We start from the raw sequence: 17496 nt of genomic DNA, 5'->3' as shown, positions 1-17496 counted from the left end.
TCAAAGGCTTTTGCATAGTCAATGAAGCAGAAGTAGATGTCTTTCTGGAACTCTCTAGCTTTCTCCATAATCCAGTGCATGTTTGCAGAGAAGATGCCTAGGAAGACATAAAGTTGCCTTATACCGAGTCAAACCATTGATCCAACTAGCTCAGCATTTACTACGCTGAATGGCATGAGCTCTCCAGGGTTAAAGACAGGGTTTGCTCCCAGCTGTACCTGGCAATACCAGAGATTGAACCTGGAATTCTGAATGCAAACAGACGCTCCACCACCAAGGTGACGTCTTCTTGAGTCTCCTAAGTGGGGGAAACGGCAAATATAAACAAGTTTTGTGCAAAATTGCATTTTTGGCATAATGTCCAAAAGCAGCTCGTAACTGAGGTCCTAACCCTAAGCAAGGCTTATTGGAAGTAAATTCCAATGAAATGAACGGAACGAGGAATGTCTTTGTTTTGTGTGTGTTTTATTCCCAATCCATCCTTTCCTCATCTCCCTATTTTATTTCTGTAATCAACTTTTACATTATAATCAAACCAGTTTGGAATTTTGACAGTTCCTGCTGCTGACAGCGCATGATTAAAACAGTTGCGTTCCACAGAGGTGCATTTTTCTCAAAACCCCCAAATTCTCCGTAACTGTATGTTGTACAGTACTTCAAAAACGGGGAAATATAATATTTTAACAGTCAGAAACAGGGACATCGTATGAGGAAGAGTATGCTGCTTGTAAAAGATATTATACAGCTTTCTCCTTTAACTGTACATCCTCCAGGTCAATTGGCTGATATTTTAATTTACATGGATTCTTTTGAAAGGTTTCTAAATGAAGGTCCTGAGGAAAATATATAACATTGTGATCATCATATTTTACGGTTATTACTGTGTACACGTTAAATGTGAATTAATGCAATAAAACAGTGCATTTCACATAAAAAATACACTGAATTCCACTGCTCTTGCTGACATGGTTCATGTATCAATGTAATTACGCCTTACAAATCTTGAGCAAGAAAGACTCCTCTTACACTTTAACAAAATAATAATAATAATGGTCCACCATTGTCTGAATTAAGAGGAAATTAATGCATTCCTAAGTTTAATGCATCTTCTCTGATCACACTTTCATATACAGTATATAAAGAGAGGGAGAAAAGGGGACATATATTGCTGAACATATGAGACCTGATTGGGCACTTATTCCATGTTTAGAGTGCTCTAGAGGGCTATCATGGCAGTTCTGCTACAGGTGAGTGGTATAGGAATTGTGCCTTTGCAAGGCTAACGTAGGCAAGATATAGAGGCACACAGAGAAGAAATATACAGAGATGCTGTTTCCTCTCCCAAAGGAACCTTGCACCTGTGTAACTTTCCTATTTCCATATGTTGTTTCAGTTAAATGCATTTTATTTATTGGATTGTACTGCTGCCATCCCACCCCCCAAAAAAACCAAACACAGCTTACAGTCACAAAAATTCAAGCAACCACAAACAGCAATTAAGTTTACAGGGATATAAATAGCAGGGCCAGAAGATTTAAAAACAGCAGCTAAAAGTAATTGGGTGGAATCCAACTGGGGCTCTAGCACTTGCTGAAGGGCTTTCGAGCCAGTGGATGCCTGTGCTAGTAGAAGTGAGGAGGCATTCTTATTTTTTTTGCTGATTTGTCCTCCTGCAGCCCCTGCCCCTGATATCACCCTCCGCCATGACTTTGAAAGTTCTGCAACTGTCCAGAACTGGTTTTCAGTAGGTGCTTCCTGCAAAACAGGGTTGTTAGCCCATGTGGTTGTTTACCGTATTTTTTGCTCCATAAGATGCACCTGACCATAAGACACACCTAGTTTTTAGAGGAGGAAAACAAGAAAAAAAATATTCTGAATGAAACAGTGAATGTATGATTCTTGTGGTTCATGCTGTGGCCACAGACATGCTAGCCATGAGTTGGGGGTAGCCCAATGCAAAAATCCCAAGGATCCATGTGGATCCGTGCTTTGTAACCATGTTTTTGCGCCATTGCGGCCCCACGAAACAGTGGATATGGGGGTTTTTTGGTGCAGGCTGTAGCCATGGACATGCTATGTGATCTGATGGTGAATTTGGGGTGCCCCAATGCAAAAATCCTGAGGATCCATGTGCTTTTACCTCCCCGCTCCCAGGCAGCCTCCTTTATCACTAGCGTCCCTTATCTCCCTCTCTTGCCAATCAGCTGCTCAGCAGCTTCGTTTCAACACCCCCTTCCCTCTTTCTAAAAAAAAAAAAAAGCACGATCTGCTTTTCGCCCCTGGGCAATTCAGCTCCAGGGACCATGCATTCGCTCCATAAGACGCACAGACATTTCCCCTTACTTTTTAGGAGGAAAAAAGTGTGTCTTATAGAGCAAAAAATACGGTAATTCTATCAACCTTTTTAGTTCAGAGAAAAAAGGCAAGTAAAGGTTGACATGAGAGAATTTTGTAAAAAATTATGCATGGCGTGGATAAAATGGATAGAGAAAAACTTCTCTCCTTTTCTCAGAATGTTGGAACTTGTTGACTTCCAGTGAAGCTGAACGTTGAAATATTCCGGAGACATGAAAGGATGTACTTCTTCACTCAGGGCATTGTGAAACTATGGAACTCACTCCCACTGGGGAGCCACCAACCTAGATGGTTTTAAAAGAGGAGTAGACTGCTTTTGTGCTCAAATCCTGCTTGCAAGATTATTACAACCTTTGTAAAAACAAAATCCCAGAAGCTTTTATTTTGGGAATTATGGGGACAGAACTACCTAAAACATATAGAAACTTATTCATGTATGCTACTACAGCGGCAAGAATGTTACTTGCCCCAAAATGGAAAGAAGCAGAAGTCCCAGTAAAGGAAGAATGGGTGCAAAAAGTTAGGGAATAGACAGAAATGGCGAAACTTACCGGAAGAATAAGAAATCAAGATAACAATTTTTTTAAAAAAATAAAAGAATGGAAATGCTTTCTTGAATATTTACAGATTAATCATAAACAGGTAAAAACGTTGTCAGGATTATTGTAACAACCTGCAGTTTTATATATTGAAAGAAGAGCCAGGGCTTTTTCGGCTGTGGCTCCAAACTGGTGGAACGCTCTGTCACAAGAGACTAGGGCCCTGCGGGACTTGACATCTTTCTGCAGGTCCTGCAAGACAGAGCTGTTCCACCAGGCCTTTGGTCAGGGCACAGCCTCCCTCCTTTGGCAATCACAGAACTTTGGTCCCATGGTTGCCATCAGTTTGATTTGAATTACTTTTAGAATGAAATGATTTTAGAATGTTGTACTATTTTATTGTTGTTAGCCGCCCTGAGCCCGGCTTCGGCTGGGGAGGGCGGGATATAAATAAAAATATGATGATGATGATGATGATGATGATGATGATGATGATGAATGAGTAAATTAAGTTAATTTGGATAGGCAGAAGATATTGAAAACAAATTTAAGGAACCGCAGAAAGAGGGGGATGGAAGTCAAGTTTTGAAATGTCAAAATGAATGTAAAATTAGTGAAATGTATAAAACTAGTGAAATGTATAAAATTGAAAAGAATAAATAAATAAATTTATTTTGGAGGAGGGGAATCCTGCTTGCAGGTTTTCTGCAGGCACCTGGTTAGCCACTGTGAGAACAGGATGCTGGGCTAGATTTGCCATTTGCCTTCTTCAGTCTTACATTCTTATCAGTTGCATCCTGAAATCTTACAGTCCGTCCCTGGGTGGGCATCCGAAGGGCCATAGGAAGCATCAGATATCCCTCCCCAAGGATTAAAAGCAGAGTTCTGGCTTCAGAAAGACATATCTGATGCCTCTTCTCCTCCCTATAGCTGTGGAAACACCTGCAGACTTCGTCCTACTGACAGGTATACTTAATACATAAATAAGTAAGGGACCTGCAGGAGCAAATTGGAAATATGGAAGACCCGAGGTGGGAAGGAGGGCTTTGATATGCAGAGTTTAACATCTTCCCTGAGACCCAGACCCCCCAAGATACCTAAAAATAATTGCAAAACTACCCCAGCAGTTAGTTTATTACCCTCCAATTGTTCCCAGTGAAATGAAAATTGGCTTCTTAAAAGACACACAAAAATAGTATAGAGGAATGCCCTCATGTGGTGGTGAGCAGAGCATTGGATAAAGCAGCTTCCGTCAGTTCTTCCTTCCACCTTAGGATTGCAGCTTTAATCAAGTAATTAGTGTATTAAATTTGGATCTTAGGGAAGCAGTAGTTCAGAAAGAAAAGCATACTTTTCTCACAAGAAGGCACCATCTTTAAAGAGGCCTTCCTTTGCAAGAAATAGGGGAGGAGGTATTAAGACGGTCCTAGTTATGTGACGAAAAGGTTCCAAATCAATTAACCTATTGATGGAACACTGTATCCCTAAAAAAATGAGATATGTTAAGATAACATGTTCAAACAAGATATGTCTTGTTGGATTTTAGAATGCTCTTTTTATCAGGAAGTTTATTCAGTATATCCATTTGTATGTATGTCTTCTATTGTCATCGCCTGTGGCTAATCTAAAAATAGTTGATGACAGAGGCTCAAAACTGTAAAAAGTAGATACCTAAGATAACGTTTGGCACATTTCTCTCTCATTTCCCTTTCTCACCACATTGCCTTAGGGATAATACCATCTTCGGAAGTAAGCACTAAAATTTACTGTACCTTCTAGTTAAAATCTCAACTCAAGGCTGTAATATCTATAAAGAAAACATTGCTGGAAAGATTGAAGCTTCGATACAGCTGTTCACATACCTGAGCAGACAGTAGAATAAATACTGGAAATGTTATCTTTGTTCTTTATACAAGGTGCAGCAAACATTGGTGACAAAACACTTTTTATTTTCTTTTGATGTGATGCTTTTAACAATATATAATCATTATCAGTCAATACTGCAGTTGACAGTAGGTGTCATGAAAGGTTTATTATTATTATTATTTGTGACCTTTAAATGCCACATTCCCAAGTGATCAGGTAGAAAAAATATTTCTCATATTGGTAAGCATTTTGAATAAATCAAAATGCTTGTGGGTAGGGATTTGCAAATTTCTACTTTTACACCCTGTATTTAGCCAATATTCCCTTCCTTTGTCCTATCCTGCTTGCAAATGTAGGATTTTCCTTCCTGTTTGTGGAGTGAATTATACATTGTTTTTGTACTTACACTTAAATACACTTTCATTATGCAAGGAATCAGCATTGGGTTTCTTCTGTTAAGTAGCTAGCCTGGGATATTCCCTTCTGTTAGGAGAATGGGCCTTTTCATAACTAAATGTTGACCAAGTATAGGTGCTTTGTTGCCATTGTAGTCAATGTCATTTGAAGCAGTAATGCCAGCATAATGTATAAGGAGGATGATCCTGTTGAGAACTCATGAACCCTTACAAACAATGCAACCGTACATGTACAGATGATTATGGATACTGGGGGGGGGGGGGCGGAAATGTAAATATGGGTAAGGAGCCACAGTGAGCCTGAGCCTGTTGAAACTCATGGATGCCTTTTTAAAAATGCATCTGTTACATTATCATCATCATCACCATCAGTATGATTTAGATTTCTTACCCAAGTCCTTAGAAGAGGATTGCAAAAATGGTTTAGGAGATAGGCTGCCACATTCCCTTTTATTGGCAGAATGTGCCTTTGCATAACTAAAGAATAAGGTGATTAGTTGCCATAGTAGCTAATGTGCTAAGAAGTTGTTTGGAAGCAGTAGCCTCTGTATAACACAGTAATCACATTACAAATAAACAAACAAAAACCCATTTTGTGGTGTCAGAAACCACTCAGTAATTTGCCATGGAAATTTACAAACAGAAGCGAAAGAGTTAATTCCAGGGCAGTCCTGGGGTGCCAGAACATCTCCCAAGCTTATTCATAGATGCAGATTTGAATAATTTATCTAGGGATACATTGCAGAATGCCCTCCGTGCCCCGGTTGATTTTGAAACGTTCACAAGTCAGCCCCCCACCCTGGTAAAATACATTCAACATGTCAAATCCAAATCTTTGTCCAATCCTATATGATATAGTCATTGTGTCCTTTATTCATTATGATAGGATGGCAAGACAGATCTGCCTGTCATTGAAAGAATGATGCTGAAAGTGAAAAGATCCCTGATAAAGTGCCATATTCTATAATTGCTTGTTTCATTACTTTTTTTCATCCTTAGCTCCAGGATCAGGCAAAATAAATAACCGAAGCATGTCTCATACAGGAGGATGGAGTAGGGATGTAGAACAAGCAATAGCTTCACTACAAAATTAAGATCATATTTAATTGCGTTGCATGTGTGATGTGTATAAAAGGAGCAGCAGTTGAATGCACATGGGTCTGTTTTCCTCCCCCCAACCATCTCTCCATGTGGCCCCAGACACTGGCAACCCATGCTATGCCACTGCCCTCTCTAACCTGCCCAAGCTATTTTAGCCACCATGAAAAGCAAATACAGTAGAATTCCATGCAAATACCGCAGATAGCCACTGTCAATACTGTGCAATAGCACAGGTTTGAGGGAGGGGGCAGTCTTTATTGATTGTATGCTTCAAAACTTTCACACATTTTGCCAACATCGGATCTCAGAGGTTTTGGGTGCTGGGCACTCCCACTACGTCAGGAATAACGTACCCACCTCCCCACACTGCTCCAAAACTTTGGGCAATCTATCTGGAAGATAAATTGTATTTCGAGGAGTTAGTGATCTGACATGGTTACCTTTCCTGCCTCTGTTCCTTAAGTTCTTTGATGGCATGAAGGACAGCCTTTAATGCCCTAATCAGTTGGAAGGAAGTGATAGTGCTAGGTACCTTCTGTGATGTCGGACACTGTTTTGAGAAAATGAGGCATTGGGAGGGGGTGGCTAATGAATAATCTGCACATAGCCAGTAATGAATGATCTGCATGTAGCCAGTCGGGCAACCCACACAGGCTAGCTATATTGGATGGTTGTAGGCAGAGTTTTTGAGAAGCTTGTGCATGGGCTGATCAGTCGTGGGGCCATGCAAACTGAGGCTACCTGGGGGAGTCGCTTCTCCGCTTCTTGAGGGCTTCCAAATGGCAGATTGAAGTGCTTGGTATGTATATATTGCTTGCTATTTGGAATAAAATCTTTAATCTGCTCACTCACTTGTGTTTTGTATTGCTTGAATCTCATTTCAAAAGAACCACTTTGCATTGGGCAAGACAGACTGCTTCGTGGCTGCATTCCATGTAGTCTTGTAGGTGTTAGATACCACCTTCTCGTTATCTGCATTTTGAGCACAATCATATAAAGGTTTGTGTGAATGCTGAGTCCCAAATCTTTCCCCATTGCTAAATGTAGGAAGTAATGGTTTATCATAAGCTCATGTGTTAGATTCAGGAGACCAGGGTGGAAAAGCGTCAACCATCCTATGATCCTCTTCCCCTGCCATCATGTGAAGTTCCCCGAAGAAACAGAAAATGCCACAAGGCAATATAAGTACACAATACTTTCTTGATGGATGAAGATTCATAAGCCGAGGAAGCTAGAGGTAGTAGGTGCTGCTGTTTTAGTGAAGTTAATGTTTTGCTGATATGCTACACATCATGTCTTGGGTCACAGCCACACCACAACATACTTTAAAGGTATGTTGTGGGTGTGACCTGGATGACTGGGGAAGTAATGTTACTGAACTTAGTTTTATTGAAGCTGGGTTATCCACCTGAGTTGTTCGTGTTTTATTTGGGGGATTGGTTGGTCCATTAATCCCCACACACCTTGTGTTAACTCTAATTCTTGTCTTGCATTTTTAATAAAACTCAATAAATATATTTTTAAAATGAAATACTATAGACTTTCTGAGCCTTCAGATTACTATTACCATTACATTTTCTCTGCTATGTTTGCTGCAGAGACTCATGAGAAAAGGGAAATCTTCCAGAGCAGGGGTCAGCCATCTTTTTCAGCAGGGGGCCAGCCCAATGTCCCTCAGACCTTGTGGGGGGCCGGACTATATTTGAAGGGGGGGAAATGAACGAATTTCTATTCCCCACAAATAACCCACAGATGCATTTTAAATAAAAGCACACATTCTACTCATGTAAAAACACGCTGATTCACGGACCATCTGCAGGCTGGATTTAGAAGGCGATTGGGCCGGATCCGGCCCCCAGGCCTTAGTTTGCCTACCCTTGTTCCAGAGGATATTTGCACTATGTGGTTGTCTGTACAAGCTCAGGCCAATGATGGTAGTGTCCTGGGATATTTAGTCGTAATGTGGTACTTCTGTGAAGGTCATCACTTCCTTCCATCACAATGAGTGATGGACTCAACAAGAAGTTCATATTGCACTATGTACTTTCAAAAATGATTCATGTTAATGGCACGTCTCGAGGGATTGATGCCGAACAGAAGCAACACTGCTAAAGCTTAAAGAATGATTTAGCAATATGGAAGCCTACTGAGCAAGAGCTCATGTAGACAGGGTTGATGGTAAACATCAAAGAATAAATACAACTTGAAGTCATAAAACTGGATAGACAATAAATCTGACAGTTCAGGACCTTTTGGGACGCGAATCATAAAAAATAAAATTACTTACGCAGGCATTCCTTGATTTTTGCCATACGTCTTTTATAGGGTAGTGAACGAAAGACATTTCCAGAATCCTGACATGTTGGTGCAGCTTAAAGAGGTGATTGTGTCAAAAGTATCAAAGGATGCTATTGAGGAAGCATTGCTCTCCCCCATCCTAACTCTGATCGCTTGTCATTATCTGATGTTCACAGGAAATTTATTTTCAACATTGGCAAATGGAATGTGGTCTTTGCTGTTGTTTAGTTTTCCAGACGCTGTGCTGTAAATGGTGATACAGGAAACGACTGACATTCTTGGGGTGCATTTCTCTGACACTTGACGGCATTGTATTCCCAGTTTAATACCTGGCACCCGCGGGACTCCAGTCCAATTTAGACTTGCAGAAAATGCAAGTGGTGCACTTCCTTCATGGGCTGTGCCACATGGAAAGGGCTGGGTGATCACATGTTTAAATAGTTCCCTGTGTCAAAATCCTGCTACAGATGGAAAGCTAGCATGTCGGGAAGAAAGCGAAAACCAGATGTGCTATTCCTAGTATGCCAGTTTTCCACATGTGTGTGGGACAAGGAGGGCATGTGAAGGGCAATCTAAACGAAACAATCCACAATCCTATGGTGAATGTACTATCGGTTTTCAGCACGTTCGAAGCTGCTTTCAGTCTCAGAAGACTGAAACCTTCTCCTAGTTTACTCCAATATTCATTTAGTGCCTCTCTCTCTATTTATTTCTTAAAAGGCAAACATTCCTGCTAATCAAGACAATGTTCCTGCGAATCGATATAAGTTCTTTTGTATTTATCACTGGTATTTCCATAACATCCTTTGATTTGAAATGCTACAGTCTTAACCTGCTCCCCTCCTACATTCAAAGCATGTGATTTATCAATGAACTAAGGCCCTTTTTTCCTTTTTTTACTAAGACATCACTGTGTGGATCCTGATTTAATTTCACTAGATTTGTAAATGAATGCATTCATCTATGAGCCTTTAATTGTTTAGGAGTCATACAAGCACGTGGTCTATTTTCCTCTTGCTTTGTTCTCTAAAAATAAGACATTATTTTTTTAAGCAGCACTGAACAAATGAAAAGGATGTGAAAGAGAATCCAGCAATATAAGAGGTTTTACAACAGCTGAAAAGTGTTTCTTATTTGTCCAAAGATACGAAAGGTTGATATCCAATCAGCCGTAAATTTCCATACCTCTTAGAGAAGTCCGAATGGCCATTCAGGACCTTACAGCAGGGGTGGGTAACCAGAAGCTTTCAGCCTAATTTAATATGTCCCTTAGCCTAATTTCATAGGGTGGGAGGGAGGAACGTGGTGTGTGTGCCAAAACAGATGGAGCAATAGAAAGAAGAGGGAACAAACCCTCTGAAAGCAAGCAAGCGCTCTAGCAAGACTGATCTGCCTTGGCCCTGGCAACCTGCTTGGATAGAATAAGTTTCATGGATAAACATTTGCATAAGATCCCAGGTTCAGTCCTGGCACCTGCAGGTAGGACTGAGAGGGACTGTGGCCTGAAACCATGGGAGCTGCTGCCACTCCATGTAGACAATACTGAACTAGATGGACCAAGTTCAAGGAACAAGAAAGGAGATTCCTACTAAACATCAGGAAAAAAACTTTCTGACAGTAAGAGCTGTTTGACAGTAGAACGGTCTCCCTCAGGAGGTTGTGGACTCCTTCCTCGGAGGCTTTTAAGCAGAGGTTGGGTGGTCATCTTTCATGGATACTTTAGCTGAGATTCCTGTATTGCTGGACTAGACTAGATGACGGTCGTTGGGGTCCCAACTCTATGATTTTATGACCAATGGTCGGACTTAGTGCAAGTCAGCTTCCTATGCTCGCAGATGGGTCACAATAGATCCCAATAGAGAGAAGGGAGGTCAGGGAGCGCTGTGTGTGTGTGTGTGTGTGTGTGTGTGTGTGTGTAGCATAAGGGGTTTGGCCTACCATTTTAAATAATATATATTTTTTCATTTATACCCCTCCCATCTGGCTGGGTTGCCCCAGCCACATTTTTTGTGTATTGCTGGCTCTGGTCCACCCCACTACAGCCATCATGGAAGCGGGGGGAATGTTTCCTATCCCTGTGCTTCTATAATGTTCTTTTCTATTGCCACCTCAGTCAAATGTGTTTGTGAAGCTGCTCTGGGAAAACGTGAGCAGATTGGGTGTGCTGTTTCAACAATATGGAGAGGACACCCTATTTTTCCCCTATGCCTTAGCTTAGACTGTAGTCCAGGGGACAGCAACCTTTTTCAGCCATGGGCCGGTCCACCATCCCTCAGACCATGTGGTGGGCTGGACTATATTTTGAAGAAAAAAAGGAACAAATTCCTATGCCCCACAAATAATCCAGAAATGCATTTTAAATAAAAACACACATTGTACTCATGTAAAAACACCAGACAGGCCCCACAAATAACACAGAGATGCATTTTAAATAAAAGCACACATTCTATTCATATAAAAACACACTGATTCCCAGTCCGTCCGCAGGCCAGATTGAGAAGGCGATTGGGCCGCATCCAGCCCCTGGGCCTTAGGTTGCCTACCCCTGCTGTAGTCTAACTGCTTGATCAGCTTGTGTTGCATTTGACAGGAACTTGGTATGCAGCAATTAGGAAGTAACAAAGTGTCCCCATGCTACGAAAATCGTCACCTACTAATTTCTGCATATCACACTGCTGTTGAAGGCACAATTACAGAAGCCGGAAAGGTGGGAAAATTGGTGACCCTCTGCAGGTGAGCCAATTGAAGTGAGATCCAGTCAAGACAAGGAACCAGTAGCCTTTCCCCTTTGGCCTTTTATTTTCATGAAAGGGGAGAAGGAACATCCATATTTTCAGGGCTGTGCAAATTCTAGCATGCGCAGTTTAGCACATGCATTCCCATTTTCTGTCTCTAAGATTCAAGAAAACCAACGTAGTGGGGTTGGATAGTCACAGAAGCTTAATGCAGGAGCCAGCCTTGGCCCGGTAATAAGGGTGCATAGATCACCAATAAAGAAATGAAGGCATATGAAGCAAGATATCCTTTCTAGAAACCGAGAGTGACTGAGCTTAGTCGTGGGCTTTATTGGGATTCATGAAACTTTCCAGTTCATCGGCAGCATCAGATTTCAATTTCGGTAGCTGAAAGAGCAAAAATCGCCAGCCATCAGATAAATTTAAAAAATGATTCCTACCCGCCCCCCTTCCACTGGGGCTTGTAGTTTAATTATTTTATTAATGTCAGGCCTTGGATGGGAGAAATCCCGCTTCAGTAATATTAATCTTTGGTGCCAAGGTTCAGTGAATCTTCCGGATAAAATCTTGCTCACTTCTTGGAGAATTTGGTCATGGTATTAAGATGTCGAATCCAGATATGGCAATTAGCGTCCTGAAAGCAACTCCTTAAGACCTTGACCTGTTTCAAATTTTGTCCTTTCAAGCTATCTGATTTGCTGAAAAGACCTTAGAGGAAACGTCTTAAATTTTTACAAAATGCTGTAAGCAGGAGGCGGTGGAAGGGACAGTAGCCTGGCTTCTTATTACTGGGCAATAAATCCTTGTGCAACTAGACTCTGTGCAGCTATAACGGGTGCACAGATTGGTAGAGCAAGTGGAGGGAGGGAGAAGGTGGAACAGCGTCAGACTCGTAGAGCCACCATCCTGCAGCTTACCTGGACAGGGCAGCACAGTGCTGAGGTTGGCTGCACCTTGGGATTGCTAGATTGGCTCCTCCAGTGTCCAGACAGCCCCCTACCTTGCTACCCCCCTGCCCCAGCCTAGGCCCATCTAGGGGAGCTGCAATGATGCCAGTGTCAAATGGGTGGCTCCATGCCTCCAACTCACCACACCGCCATTGTCTTTTGCATATTAATTGGGCAAGTGGGAGCATAATGAAACCTTCCTGAAAATTTGTGGTAAGGGGCAGAGATATCTCTGAAATGTTTGGGAGCAGGTTACAGGTCACTTTAATTCACATTTCGAGGTGACCAAGGATTTTCCTTTTCTTCCTCTTGCTTTTTTCACTTTTTTTTTAAAAAAACGTGCAGTTATCCAAGGCTGGCTCCACAATTTCCTGCTGGTCGCGTGTCTTAGAATGCCTTGGCTTGTGTAATGAGCACCATGAGTATTTGCAGGAGCCAGACCCTGAGCGCTGTGAGGATTTGTAGGGACCAGGCCTTGGCCAGGCTTCCCTTGGGGGAATTAAGTGTTGGCTGGCAGGCATGGTCAGATGAGGTGATGTGCTGCACCTAGAGGCAAGCTCAGGAGGACTATATAAGGCTGCATGTCAGCTTTGACTTGCCATAGGAACGTGGTTTCATGCCATGCTGTAGCCAGTTCCAGTTCCAGAGTTCCAGTTATCTTGCATCCTGGCCTTCTCTGGTCCCTGACCTCCATTTGACTTGTTCCTGACAGTGAACTCACCAGTTGGACTGCTACCAGCACCACCGCTCATACCCCGGTCCCAATGTGTTGGTCCAGAACTCTTGCCGCCCACACTCTGGATTGTGACAGCTTGGAAAACCACTGTAAGTGGGGTGGCCACTGGGAAGTAGCACAAGGCTTCCTCCACATCTTCCCACCAGCTAAACTTCCTGGCAACACCCAGATCGGCTGCAACCTGCTTCCAAATTGTCAGAGGCCATATGGGTTCATGGAGCAGCTCCATCCATATGTAAGACCCCCCCAAAAAAACATGCATTACTGTTTTCTGTTTGACTTACTGCAGGTCACTGTGGAGTGTCTCTGCCCTGATGTAGATGTTCCTGCTGCCATGTCTGCTACTGCCCCTATCTAAGATAAGAACCCTGTGATCACATTATATCCAGAAACAGAACAAAAACCCCAAGGAGAAGGATTCTGTTCAAATTCTAGTTCATCCCTTGAATTAAATGAGTTGGAGTTACTCAAGAATAATCAGGAGCTAAGGCAGAAATGGAGTACCTCTGGTCCATAGGTCAAATGGACTCTGGTGTCCTCAGTAAGTCATACACTAGGCCACACCCCATTCTCCCTCATCATTTCCATGTACTGCTCATCTGTCCCACTGTATATCTGAAGGAGCATCACCACCCCCATTGTTCAGCCTGGACACTGAGGTCTACCTCTGAGGACCTTCTGGAGGTTCCCTCCCTGCAAGAAGTGAAGCTATAGGGAACCAGCCAGAGGGACTTCTTGGCAGTGGCACCCTCCCTGTGGAACGCCCTCCCATCAGATGTCAAGGAGATAAAGAATGTCACAACTTTTAGAAGACATCTGAAGGCAGTCATGTATTGGGAAGGTTTTGATGTTTGATGTTTTATTATGTTTTTATATGTTCTAGAACCCGCTCAGAGGGGCTGGGGAAACCAAGCCAGATGGGTGGGGCATATATTATTACTATTACCTCTATAACAGAAGTTAACTAGACATGGTAAAAGGCAACACATTCTGGGTGTGCCTGTGTGTGAACATGTTTTTTTTTTTTTAATAATATTTATTAAAGTTTTCCAATTAGTTACAAATTAATAAAACATCCAATTTCAAATCTTTTTCCAATTACATCCTTTCAGGACTTCCCCTTCCCTCCCCCCCTTGTATTCCAAATCTCTCAAATGATCTCAACAAGTTCTTCTCCTCAATTCAGACTTGTTATCCTTAACCCAAATTTTTTTTTTTAAAAAAAAAAACATTATTTTCCATTCCCCTAAAATCGGCTTATTCCCACCACGAGTTCCCCACTTTAGAATACCATGTAGATGTATATAGCCTAAATAAAACATAGTTTACGCCCTTTGGATTCCACATTTCCCACCCCCCCTTTTCCCGGTTGCGTTCCCAATGTTCCTCAATGTCCGATATTTCCACGTCTCTCTAAGTCATAGTCCTTTGCCAGTCCTCTTTAGTTTCGAATGTCCAATCATGGAAGGATTCTGTCTCAAAGAGAGGCCCATTTTTTCCATCCAGATTTTTATATCCAGGAGTGAAAAACTCCAAATTATAATCCTTAAACTTGTCAAATCTGGATGTCCCAAATGTCCCCACTTTTGACTTGGTCCAATTCTTGTTGTTTTGTTGTTCTTATTGATCACACTCCTCTTTCTATTTCTTTCTGTCCCTGTTTTCCTGCACAAATGTCCTAATTCCAAAAGTTAGTTCCTTTACAGAGGCTTGTTATTCAGAAACAAAACATTACGTCAAGTTCCTTTCATTCCACAACAGATGATTCCATTGTCTTCTTCGGTGTAGTGGCCTCTGTAGTCATAATAATGTTCCATTTCTGCAGTTTCCCAGGAGATAAACAGTTCAGTTCCAATTTCCAGCTAAAACCACTTGTAATGTCCCTCGGCTCCTCTAGGTGGATTGCAAAAACTGAGTTCTCTTCCAGATCACGTCCATTAGCCCTAGTAACTTTATAATCCTTATTTAAAACAATTTGTATCCAATTTATAACAAATATAACCAGCAAAGTCCTTGTAACATAGTCTCTATCTTATTTTCCGCTTTGACAGCTCTTTGACAGCTGTCAAAACTTGCCTTTCTCCTCTCCAAACTCCGTCATCGATCGCTCCCGGGGTTCCAGGGGGGGTTGTTTTTAAGTCCAAATTCTACTTTCCTCCTCCAGCTCAATCTCATATTCTTCACTCGTGAGGTTAAAAACTTGCCAAAATGATGTTACTCCGATCTTAGTTATCAGATCCTTTGCTTTGACCCTTCTACAATGGAGGGGGTGGCTGACTTCCTTTTTTGCGCCTCCCCCGCTCGCTCCGAAATTTTTTAAATTTTTGTCCCTCTTTTTAGTCCAAGTTCCAATTACTTACGGGTTGTTCTTTTAGGTCCGAATTTTCAAAGGAAAAAGCCAGCGCTCTCCGCCGAATGGCATGCGGCTTCGCACGGCAGGGATAGCAGAGGACTCAAAACACCACGCTTCTCCCCGGCACCCGATCCGTAGCCTTTAAAAAGGCTCCTTCACGAGTCGGGAGGGCGCTAACGGTGTCAGCCGAGTCTCCATGTCCACGGCCCCCGTGGCCGTGGTTTTTAAGGGTCCCCGCATCGCCGGTGCGGTAGGACCCAGCCCCTGCCGTGCAGGCTCCCTCCGGAGCTCGGAGGGAGTCCGCCATTCGGCGATGGCGCCGACCCGGAAGTCCTGCCTGTGTGTGAACATGTTATGTAGGTGTGTGTGCATACATATGGGCTGTGCATGTATGTTTTGTCCAGCCCACTTTGAGTTTTTGCCATGCTGGTACGAGGCTCCTGACCACTTTCCCCCAAAGGAAAGGTGGATCTCATTAGCAAAAGGGTTGCTACCCTAGCCCTCAGGCAAGCTAGAAACAGAAGGAGAGAAAACCTTTTGTGAGCATCTGTATGTGTAACAACCAAGTAAGATTATGGTTAAATAGGCTAAGCATTCTATATGAGCTAAAGGCTGTGCCTGCTGTGCTGTGCCTTTTCGCAGTTCCACAATCTCAGCATTTCAATTTATTGTGCAATAATTAGATACCATTGTTGGTTGAAATAAAGGAATCAGAGCCCAGTAATTACTTCACTGTAAAATGTAATGAGTTTTCGAGTACTGGCTTACTGTAAAAATTGCGCCATAATAAATAGAATGCAGTTTTCTAACAATAAACTAGCAGTGAATTCTCTTAGTGTATTTCTTCATGAAACATGTTTATGTGATAGTCTTCCAATTTTATGGCTGAAGTTTATCACTATAAGGTGCATTTCATGACAGCCGAATAACTACATTCAGTTAGACATGTCACCATGTGCCTTCGGTATCAAGACACATGCTGATTGTATCAAATACTGTTGACTGTCTTAGTGCCGCAAATAGAAAAGATGATTACATTGTTCTTTTTAGATGTGATGTAATATTATTCACATTGCAAGGAAGTAAAGGTCAAGGTTGTCTAAGGAACACAGGATAGATTGGCTGTTGAAAGCTTGGTAATGTGTTGATAACACACTAATAGACTCAGACCTAGTTTTACATGAATGTTTCTGTGATTTCTTACACAAGAGGCAGTATTTGGGTATTGGTGAAAACCAACCAGGATACTAACTAGATCTGTGAAAACAGAACAATGCCATAGCAGCCAATTAAAATATTCATTGGTCTGCAACACAAACAAGAACAATGTGGGTGAAATTATATAGCCCAGGAATAGGTTGCATAGGAAACCCCTTAAAAACACAAGATGTGAATGTGCGGGTGTGGGTATGTGGGTGTCTGCACATATGAGTGTTTTTGTATGCAATGTTTGGGAGGAAATAAGATGGCAAATAACAAATAACAAACTAAATATTGATGTATGTAATTTTTATTTCTTGATTATGTTTGGTGGTGGTATGGCTGTATAGTTTTTTGCAACATAAAATCATTCAATGAAAATTATTAAAAAATAAAAATAAAAACACAAGATGTGGAATCAGGTGAACATCATGAAGTATTAATAATAATAATAAATATTGATTCCAAGGAAAACAGGAAATCACAAAGTTCCCAGTTACTCCTTTTCAGACACCAAACCATAGCAACAAAATAAGAAATACAATCCTTCAGATTAGATTTTAGGAGGAATGAAGCAATGGATAAGGGCCAGGGGCAGTACCCAGAATCCTTGCCCACTTGACTTGCATTTTAATTTTCCCACAATGCCCTGGAAAACCTGGCATGACATAGGCACCATCTATGGGGGGGCATGTGGGCCCAGGCCCCCAGAAATTTTCAGTGAAGGGGCCGGGCTCTTCAAAGTTCTACACGCTGGCATGCGCACACCATGGAGCATGCCAACCGCACATGCGCATGCCGCAGTGATGTCAGCAGGCCCGGGGCACCTGTGACATAGTACCCCCCCTGAAACATTGTAGGGAAATTTAAAATGGTGGGTACAATGCTTCCAGAAGAAGAAGAAGAGGAGTTTGGATTTGATATCCCGCTCTATCACTACCCAAAGGAGT

This window comes from Podarcis erhardii, assembly GCF_964252035.2.
Source record: "Podarcis erhardii genome assembly, chromosome: 12".
NCBI classification, from domain to species: Eukaryota; Metazoa; Chordata; class Lepidosauria; order Squamata; family Lacertidae; genus Podarcis; species Podarcis erhardii.
This window is presented reverse-complemented; position numbering follows the sequence as displayed.